Here is a 10656-nt window from a genome sequence, read left to right as displayed (position 1 = left end):
GAACGTTACATGCTTTAAAACTTTCTTCGAGTTCTTTTTCACATTAACTTATTCTACTTATCTATGAGGAAAATTATAAGCATAATACACTGCAGTGATGACATTCTCCATCTTGTTGCACCACCGCTTCACGAGATGTATTGAACAGCTCCTGCGTCGATTCACCAGAACGACGTCGTAGGGGGAGAAGCACCCATCAGGCCGATGACCAGCGCGAGGGAGCACGAGAGCGTATTCGGGAGTCGAGTCCCAAGCATATTGCAACAAACGGTGTATTTCTATCGCTGCTCGTTTAGTTTTTATTGCCGTTTCAAATATACCGGTCATTTTTGAAACACCCTGTATATATAACCAAAATTAGATCCTCATTCTGATTATGTTCTGTACTATTCAGGTTTGCACAGTATGCTCAGCGACGCAGTCGTCATCCGATAGCCACAATAAGAAGACCATTCGCAGTCCGAGATGTAGTAGTCAGCCGCCACTGCCAATAGCTCTATGCTTCCGCGTATGCTAAGTCCGTATGCAGTCAACTGGAAGCCATCGCACCTACGAGTCTCCCACTGGGTGACTACCTTCTGTTGATGGCCACTTCCCTGGTGGGTCATGGGTTCAAACTTGGCCATCTAACTGCCCAGCTACACCCTCACTGGGCTTCGGTTAGTGCCGGCCTACATTATTGATGACCGATGTCATCATTTTCAGCCATGCACAGCCACTCCGCCTCATTCAGTACGTTGTATGCTGCCGCTATGTGGCGGCCAAGCAGGCAGGCCTGCCTTCTTTCGTCTGTCACTGACAATGATCCACTTTGCGTCAGCTCTCTATGGCTGTACCGGCACATTGCAGCGACCCTGAAAAAAATTGTTCAAATGGCTCTGAGCACTATGGGACTCAACATATGAGGTCACCAGTCCCCTATAACTTAGAATTACTTAAACCTAACTAACCTAAGGACATCAGACACATCGATGCCCGGGGCAGGATTCGAACCTGCGACTGTAGCGGTCACGCGGCCAGCGACCCTGACCAACTACATCGCAGAGGCTAGTGACCTCATTCCCACCTGCGATTCCATCTCTGTAACTGAATAAAAGACTTTCTTGATTATAGATGTTTCACTAACGATCCACCGTGTTAATCCAGCCACCACCATCACTGCACCGGACGTCGTGGTGGAGCAGATGCAACACATCCTGACTTACCAGCAGCCCAATTCACTTGGCACCATTGGGGTTACGTCTAGACGCCTAAAATATCTATCGATTATATACACTTTCCATATGTTCTCTCGGATCTGTCTGTGACCGAAAAGACAGTAAAACAATAATAGGTACAGAATGATATTTTCACTCCGCAGTGGAGTGTGCGCAGATATGAAACTATCTGGCAGATTATAAATGTGTACCGAACGTAGCCTCGAACTCCGGAACTTCGGAACTTTGCCTTTCGCGAACAAGTTCTCTAACGACTGAACTACCCAAGGACGACTACCTGTCCTCACAGCTTTGCTTCTGCCAGTGTCTCATCTTCTGCCTTCCACATTTCACAGAAGTCGTTCCGCAAAACTTGAAGGACTAGCACTCCTGGAAGAAAATATACTACAGAAACATGGCTTAGCCAAAGCCTGGGGGACGTTTCCTGAATCAGTTTTTCACACGGCATCGGAGTTCAAAATGTTCAGATGTGTGTGAAATCTTATGGAACTTAACTGCTAAGGTCATCAGTCCCTAAGATTACACACTACTGAACCTGAACTATCCTAAGGACAAAGACACACACCTATGCCCGAGGGAGGACAAGAACCTCCGCCGGGACCAGCCACACAGTCCATGAATGCAGCGCCTTAGATCGCTCTGCTAAACACGAGCGACGGCATCGGAGTATGCGCTAATATGAAATAGATGCATGGGATCTTTTAAAAATGATCTATAAGGTACAATGACTTTTATAACAATCGATTTATTAGTTTAAATCGATCTACTTTTCAGTTAATTATTGTCCTTAAAATGCAAGTGAATATTCTTGATTATGTTATAACAGATTTTGATTTGTGGTAACTCTTAATTGTAAATACGAATATATTCCAAGTTTCAAGATAATAACGGAATAACTTCCATTTAAATATTTAATTTAATATCGACGAAAAACGCAAAAGAAAATATGAAAATTGCCAATTGACAGACTTGTCATTCAAAGCTTTACAACGTAACGTCTAAGACACATTTTCTGCAACCGGCAAATGAATTATCATGATACTTGCTAAGACCGACAGAAGCAGACTCATATAGGAAATATGCAATATCTTTCATTGCCAAACTACAAACGAATTTTTCGGGATACCCGCCAATGGTGTTTACGTGTACGAAGTTACAATGACAACCGATCGTGTCTTTTGGATGCATTACTTTTTTGTGAGGCAACGTATATCAGTGATATCTAGAGCAATGTGAGACACCGGAGTGCGCAGGGATTCAATCTTTTATTTTGTTCAGCATTGCAATATTAATAAAGGTGTAGCTGTCGATGTTTATACGCTCTATACACCAAGCGAGTCGTAGCTGCCAAATCGACGTCGGCTGTACTGAGCATGCACATTGTTAATGTTCAATAGACTACAGCAAAAAGCTATATACGCTGACCTGCTACAGTGTTGGTACGATGCAGGAAATGAAGACGTAAGCTGTGTATTTTCAAACACCTAAAAGTGAAAGGGTTTACTCAGTTGACACGCTTTTACTGGTAATGTGTGTGTGTGTGTGTGTGTGTGTGTGTGTGTGTGTGTGTGTGTGTGTGTGTGTATTGAACTAGGGACTTAGAAACGACGGAGAGGCTTTATCCAGCCGTAGCCCACAGTGGTCCAAGACCCCACAACAGGCCACAGCAGTTCACCCACCCCACACCGACACACCGAACCCAGGGTTATTGTGCGGTTCGGCCCCCAGTGGTGTAGTAGAGTAATTATGGTGTATGCGTACGTGGAGACAGTGTTTGTTCAGCAATCGCCGACATGCTGTAACTGAGGTGGAATAAGGGGAACCAGCTTGCATTCACCGAGGTAGATGGAAAACATGCTTAAAAACCATCCATAAGCTGGCCGGCACACCGGACCTCAACACAAATTCGCCGGGAAAATTCACGCTGGGGACCTGCATGACTTCCCACTCGGGGAGCACCGCGTTAGACCGCGCGGCTAGCCAGGTGGGCACCACTGATGGTACTCAGCGCTGGTGCTCTCCAAGAAAACACAAGCATTTTATTCGATTTTGTGTTGATATTGTAAGAGGTAGAAATATAAAAAAAAGGACAGCTTTAACATACGAAGTGTATCGGAAATAATCGCTGAGTTGCGTGCACGAGAATATAAATACACGCAGTATTTCCAATTCCGGCGGATGTCGAAGTATTCAGTAGTCAGATTAGGTTAAATAGCAGCAAAGATACGGAGTAGGTTTTCCAGCAGGTAAGATGTTGTAATGTAACAGGGTAGTTGTATCTGTACGTGGTGCTCAAGAAGTTTCCGTTCGAAGGCCATACAGTCCACAATCTGTACGCCAATCAGGCAAAATCGCCGTGAGCACTGAGACAACCATCCCACCGATGGCACTAGGTTGGAGATACCCGTTTGGTAGAACACGGTGTCCTGCTGCGCGAAGAGGTGCATAACTGCCTGATGCACATGCTCATCACTCATTTTAAATGTGCATGGTTTGGTTTACAGGCCCATGTGTTTAGACTGTTATGAAACTGCAATTTTTAAAAACTTTTTCGGGTTTTAAGCCCTCATGTGTTAAAGTGCCACTTTTTTTTAGTTTAGTGAGCTGGAATTTAAAACTTGTATTGTTTAAAGATTAAGCAAAGCAAGACCTTGGGATATCTTTTCTGCAATCCTTTACTGCTGTTGTTAAATTGGGAGTATGAGGTTTTAAATTTTATCTTGCGTGTGTTTTAGATTGCCTTTTCTGAGCTGAATGAAGGGGCCTAGCGGTGTCTGCTCCAACTCAAGCCGTTGACTTTCTGTAAACGGCCGATAATTAATATATTTGTTTTCATCTCCTTTACTTTTGATTTAATTGTCTTAATGGTTTCTTTCTCTAAATTCTATTAAAAAGATCGTTCTCTTACCGTTTATGGGCACATTATAAGTATTTAAATGAATAACTTAAAGTATAATTTTTACTGTCTGATTTATTTAATGGTGGCTCTTGTAACTCCGTTTTGGTTAGTGTTACAAGTACCGAGAAAGGCTGAAAGCAAGGGGAAACTACAGCCGTAATTTTTCCCAAGGGCATGCAGATTTACTGTATGGTTAAATCATGATGGCGTCCTCTTGGGTAAAATATTCCTTTCGGATCTCCGGGCGGGGACTACTCAAGAGGACGTCGTTATCAGGAGAAAGAAAACTGGCATTCCACGGATCGGAGCGTGGAATGTCAGATCCCTTAATCGGGAAGGTAGGTTAGAAAATTTAAAAAGGGAAATCTATGGGTTTAAGTTAAAGTAGGAATTAGTGAAGTTCAGTGGCAGGAGGAACAAGACTTCTGGTCAGGTGAATACAGGGTTATAAATAAGAGTCGAGGTACATGAAAGGGAAGCAGTGGTTGGGAAGGAAATGAGACAGGGTTGTAGCCCCTCCCGATGTTATTCAGTCTGTGTATTGAGCAAGCAGTAAAAGAAACAAAAGAAAAATTCAGAGTAGGAATTAAAATCCATGGACAAGAAATTAAAATTTTGAGGTTCGCCGATGACATTGTAATTCTGTCAGCGACAGCAAAGGACTTCGAAGAGCACTTGAATGGAAAGGACAGTGTCTTGAAAGGAGGATATAAGATGAACATGAACAAAAGCAAAACGATGGCAATGGAATGTAGTCGAATTAAGTCGGGTGATGCTGCGGGAATTAGATTAGGAAATGAGACACTTAAAGTAGTAAAGGTCTGAAATTTCGTTCAAAAGTGGAGCAAAATGTAACAATATTGTCCGTCTGCGAAGGTCAAAACACACGCGAACTAAGATCGCCCGACAATTGTCAAATAACGAGAACGTGCTCATACGTTTTCCGCAGGTTATTGTATGCGGTCAAATACCAATATCTAAACTTCATATTAGCCTCTTACAGATACAGGTAAGATCACGTATATCCTTTCACTATTGGTGGAATTAGCCAACGGTTATCCTCGCAAACAGACTTGGGATACAAACCAGGGGGACATTCTGGTTGTGGGATGTGTAGTCAGGGCATGGGGGTGATTTATGCCGCAGTTAGAGCGACTTCTTAATGAGTAGTGGCGCTGTTACTCGCGGCCGCACGGTGGAAACAAGACCCGCAAGGCCGACCAAGCTCCGATACGGCCAGAGATATGGTCCAGTCCGCAGCTGGCAGCAGCGCCCTATTTGCGAGAGCGCAGAGTGGCAATCGCTGCTGAGATCAAGCTACTCAAACGAAGGACAACGAATAAGGACACAGAAAACAGCACCTTTGTAGTTTAGCGGTGCCGTTTAGAAACATCGGAATTTGCTACACATAACGATGAAGGCAATAAGCTCTTCGTTGCGGTGCAACCCTTTCCATTTACCAATGTATTAAAAATGTATTTGCCAACGTAAGGCAAAGCAAAAATTTATATTCCGTTTTACTTACGCTGCATGATCACTACTAAAACAAGGATTGAAAGAAAAATGACACACATTGTAGGAGAGGAAGGAAAAGTCCCATAAAAGGTTGACTGTCTCCACGGCAATTCGCATGCATTCGGAAACTACTGATCATGTGAAATCCAAGTTGCATTTTTCTCTTATGAGATCCTGAAAGACATGGATGAAAACGGTTACTCAGATGCAGTATTTATTGACTCCAGAAAAGCATTTGACTCAATACCACACATACTGTTATTGTCGAAAATACGATCGTGTGGGGTATCAATCCAAATCTGTGACTTGATTGACCATTTATTTGCAGGGAGGACGCAGCATATTATCTTGGATGGACTGTCATCGACAGATGTAGGAGTAACTTCGTGTGTGGTCCAGAGCGCTGCGTTAGGATTCCAGCTGTTCAAGTTGTATATTAACAACTTGGAACACAATATTAGCTTCATTCTTTATGAGTGGGTCCCTACGTGGTGTACAGAGAAAAAAAACGTTTAAAGAAACAGACTACTGCATAATAGGTATAAAACAAAGCATAGGATTATAGATAGAGAGATGCTGAAAGAAAATCATTTGGTTGTAAAGAGGGCAATGCGTGAAGCCTTCAGTCACTACCGTAGCAGTATATTATCGGAAGATCTCCCACTACAGCAAAAGTAATTTTGGTGTAGTATAAAAGTGTTTAGTGGTACTATAGATTGTGTCCACAGACTCATGGACGAGCCAGAGACTGAAATTGAGGGTAGCCAAGCAAAAGCAGAACTGCTTAAATCCGGTTTAAAAGGATCCTTTATAAAGGAAAGTCCAGGAGTACTACCCCAATTTAATCCTCTCACCACTGCGATGACGAATGATATAGATTATAGCGACAGTGGTGTTGAGAAACAAGTGAAATCGCTAAAATATATTTTCAGGACACTATGGAATGCCTGTCAGATTCTGTATAGAATTTGCAGCTGAGTTTATCCATATCTGCCGTCGATCCCTCGAACCAAACCCGTGTCCCACAGCTAAAAGAAAGGACATGTTTACAAAAAAGTTTTCGGAAGTAATCCACTAAACTAACATTCACTACAATTGACGTCGATTTCTTGTAGAATCTTAGAACTTGAGGACAGACCCAAACCTTGCAGAGGAAGCGTCCTTAGTACCATCCAGGAGCAAATTTTAAGTGATGAATCTGGGAATGTACAACAACTGACTACGTATCACTTCCGTAAGGGTCGCGGAGACCATATTAGACTAATTGCAAAGCTCATAGAAGCGTTTTATAGATCATTCTACCCGATCTCCTTACGTGAATGGAACAGGAGAGGTCCTAATGACAGGTACAATGCGAAGTAGCATTTATCACTCACTTCATAGCTGTTTTCAGAGTTCGGATGTAACTGTAGATGTAGCACGATGCGTTCATTCTTTACGTTGGAAATACGTCTGCTACAACTGGAAGAATTTCCCGTAAACACAATGTAAAGCTATTATTTCATCTTCCAATATACACCAAACCTTTTGTGATACCTGTGGTCTGGGACTCCAAAACTGAGAGGTTACAGCTTGCTTTCGAAAGAATTCTATCGTGAGTTTCATCGCCTCTCCTGTCATCATCTGCCCCATCCAGTCATCAACACGCAAACTGTGCAACGTCCACTTAGAAACATTATACAAGACTGTGTACTGACACACAATATTTTTAGCGCAACGCAGTCTGACTTTCAAAAATACCTACAAAAGAATGGCCCTGACTAACATTAACCTATACGTTTCACAAATCACTTACCTCACAAAAATCTTGGTTACTCGGACTACTGCAATACAGCGAGCGCCACTACTGCCAGCTAAATAAAAGATTCAAACTACGGAAGGCGCTAACTACCGATAGGCATAGTTAGCAAATGAAAGATTTTAAATAGAGAACAAACAATGTATTTACCTTAATAGTCATCAAAAATCATAATATATATAGCAGTTCATGACATCCAGTCTTACAAATTTCAAAACTCCGCCATTTCTCTCCCCACATCCACCACTGCTGGCGGCTCACCTCCAACTGCGCAAAGCTACGCGCTGTTAACATCCATCTGCCCAACACTACAATGACACACAACAATGCAAACTAGCCACAGACTGCACACAGCACAGCCAGTGATTTTTCATACAGAGCGCTACGTGGCGTTACCAATAAGAAAAGCTAAACAGCCTACTTACATAGTCCCCATGCTCCCCACAAAAAAATTTACAAATTGTTTTGGGCAGTGGCCAATACAGATTTGAAAAAAATTTCATAATTACAGTAAGAAAGATATCAAATGGACACACTTATTAATACAGTGTCGGTGAAAAGCTAAAATTTTCTCACAGTCCATAAAGACAGTCCTGATCATTCATCAAAGTAAAATTGCCGTTTGTTTTCTCAAAGTCTGAGCAGTAAGAGACAATGCACATGGAAGTAGTGGATTTCCATGCAGTCTTGAAGTAGTAGTGTTGTCCTTCCAATGGAAAGACAGTGCTGACTCTTGACATGGAGACAGGTAATGGGCCACAACAGAGCAAACCCACAGCAGAGTCAGTCGAAGTTTTGAAAAATATTGGTAGGTAGGTCATCACAGAACAGACCACTGTAGCCTTGTTAGAAATTACGGTATTGGTGGGCCACCAGAGGGGCTGACCCACTGCAGTCCTTGTAGAAATAATGGTATTGGTGGGCCATCAAAGATTCTGACCCACTGTAGTCCTTGTAGAGACGGCCAGCAGCCATCTGTTGCGACTGTGCAGGTGCACAATCACCATCGAAGAGTCTTGCGGAGAATATAGCAAGTCCATAAACCACCACTTGTGCACTCACAAAGTTTTTGGAATTGTCCTTAGAACCAGCAATGCTGTTAATCAGTCTCTTGCTGAATTTTTAACAGAAGTCCCAACACTATCAGTCCCTACTTCTCACATATTGTCCATATACTATGGCCAACAGAAACGTGTGCAGTGAAACGTAACTTAGAAGTTACTTAATTTGATGAACTGGTATCAATGACAATTTTATAACATAAGAACACAATAACAAAGGTACAAAATACATCATTAAAACATAATAATGCAGATAACATTTGTAGTAATTCAGGCTTTACAAAACAATAGAAATAAATATATACATCAGTGTTACAGGAATTATGACATAAGTAAATACATAAAAGATCAGAATAACTTTTGAAACATCAACTTCACACATGAGCATTAAAACAGAACAGAATAAATAATGTCTAAATATCTTCACAAAGTAAATAACATATTATCAGAAAAATTCTACAATGTAAATCTTATCAGTTAAACACACAAAGACAGGAAAAACACAAATTCACATAGCATAATAACACAAAAGTACAGTACAGGACAGGGTAGGTTTTCAGTGTGACATTTGGTACTGCAGTCCAACCCAAAACTTCATTCTGTAGATCTTTCCTCTTATTTGAACATTTGTTTCCACCAAAAAAAATCCTATCCAAGCATGCTTTCTGTATTCTGTTCACATCCTCTTTCAAAAATAGTTTTTTCCACTGTACACTACTTTTTTGGCCAAACCATTTTCTTGTAGCTTCTCAATGCATTTCTCCCAATTCATCATAGTTAGGTTAAGAGGGGGTAGACTATATAAGAAACTAACTCCAATCTACTGAGCTCAGATATATCTACCATGGATGATTAGATTAGATTAATACTTGTTCCACTGATCATGAATACGACACTTCGTAATGATGTGGAACGTGTCAGGTTAATGAAAGATGTCTGTAAAAGATATTACATTACACAAAATATTGCATGACACTAATGCTTAAGTTAGTTTTTTTTCCTCCTTTAATTTATATCTAAAAATTCAGCCAATGAGTAGGACTTGTCATCTAGAAATTCTTTTATTTTTAAATGTTGGTTGACTGTCAGGCTTTTGATGCTGTTTGGTAGGTGACCAAAGACTTTTGTGGCAGCATAATTTACCCCCTTCTGTGCCAAAGTCAGGTTTAATCCTGCATAGTGTAGATCGTCCTTTCTCCTGGTGTTATAGCCATGCACACTGCTATTACTCATTAACTGGGCTGGATTATTAACAACAAATTTCATAAGTGAATATATATATACTGTGAGGTTACTGTGAGGATCCCTAGATCCTTAAATAGATGTCTACAGGATGACCATGGGTGGACTCCAGCAATTATTCTGATTACACGTTTTTGAGCAATGAATACTTTTCTACTCAACGATGAATTACCCCAGAATATGATACCATACGAAAGCAGTGAATGAAAGTAGGCATAGTAAGCTAATTTACTGAGATTCTTATCACCAAAATTTGCAATAACCCTAATGGCATACGTAGCCGAACTCAGACGTTTCAGCAAACCATCAATGTGTTGCTTCCAGTTTAACCTCTCATCAATGGACACACCTAAAAATTTTGAAAATTCTACCTTAGCTACAGACTTCTGTTCAAAGTCTATATTTATTACTGGAGTTGTGCCATTTACTGTACAGAACTGTATATATTGTGTTTTATCAAAATTTAAAGAGAGTCCGTTTGCTGAGAACCACTTAATAATTTTGTGAAAAATATCATTTACAATTACATCACTTAGTTCTTGGTTTTTGGATGTTATTACTATACTTGTATCATCAGCAAAAAGAACTAACTTTGAATCTTCATCAATATGGAATGGTAAGTCATTAATGTATATCAAGAACAGTAAAGGACCTAAGACCGAACACTGTGGGACCCTGTACTTGATAGCCCCCCAGTTTGAGGAATCAGCTGTTGTATTAACATTACATGAACCACTTATTTCAACTTTCTTCATTCTTCCAGTTAAGTATGAATTAAACAATTTGTGCACTGCCCCCCTCAAACCATAATGATTTAGCTTATCTAGAAGAATTCCATGATTTACACAGTCAAAGGCCTTTGAGAGATCACAAAAAATACCAATGGGTGATGTGCAGTTATTCAGAGCATTTAATATTTGATCA

This window comes from Schistocerca gregaria, chromosome 2, assembly GCF_023897955.1.
Source record: "Schistocerca gregaria isolate iqSchGreg1 chromosome 2, iqSchGreg1.2, whole genome shotgun sequence".
NCBI classification, from domain to species: domain Eukaryota; kingdom Metazoa; phylum Arthropoda; class Insecta; order Orthoptera; family Acrididae; genus Schistocerca; species Schistocerca gregaria.
The sequence above is the reverse complement of the archived record's forward strand: the minus strand, read 5'-3'. Positions refer to the sequence as shown.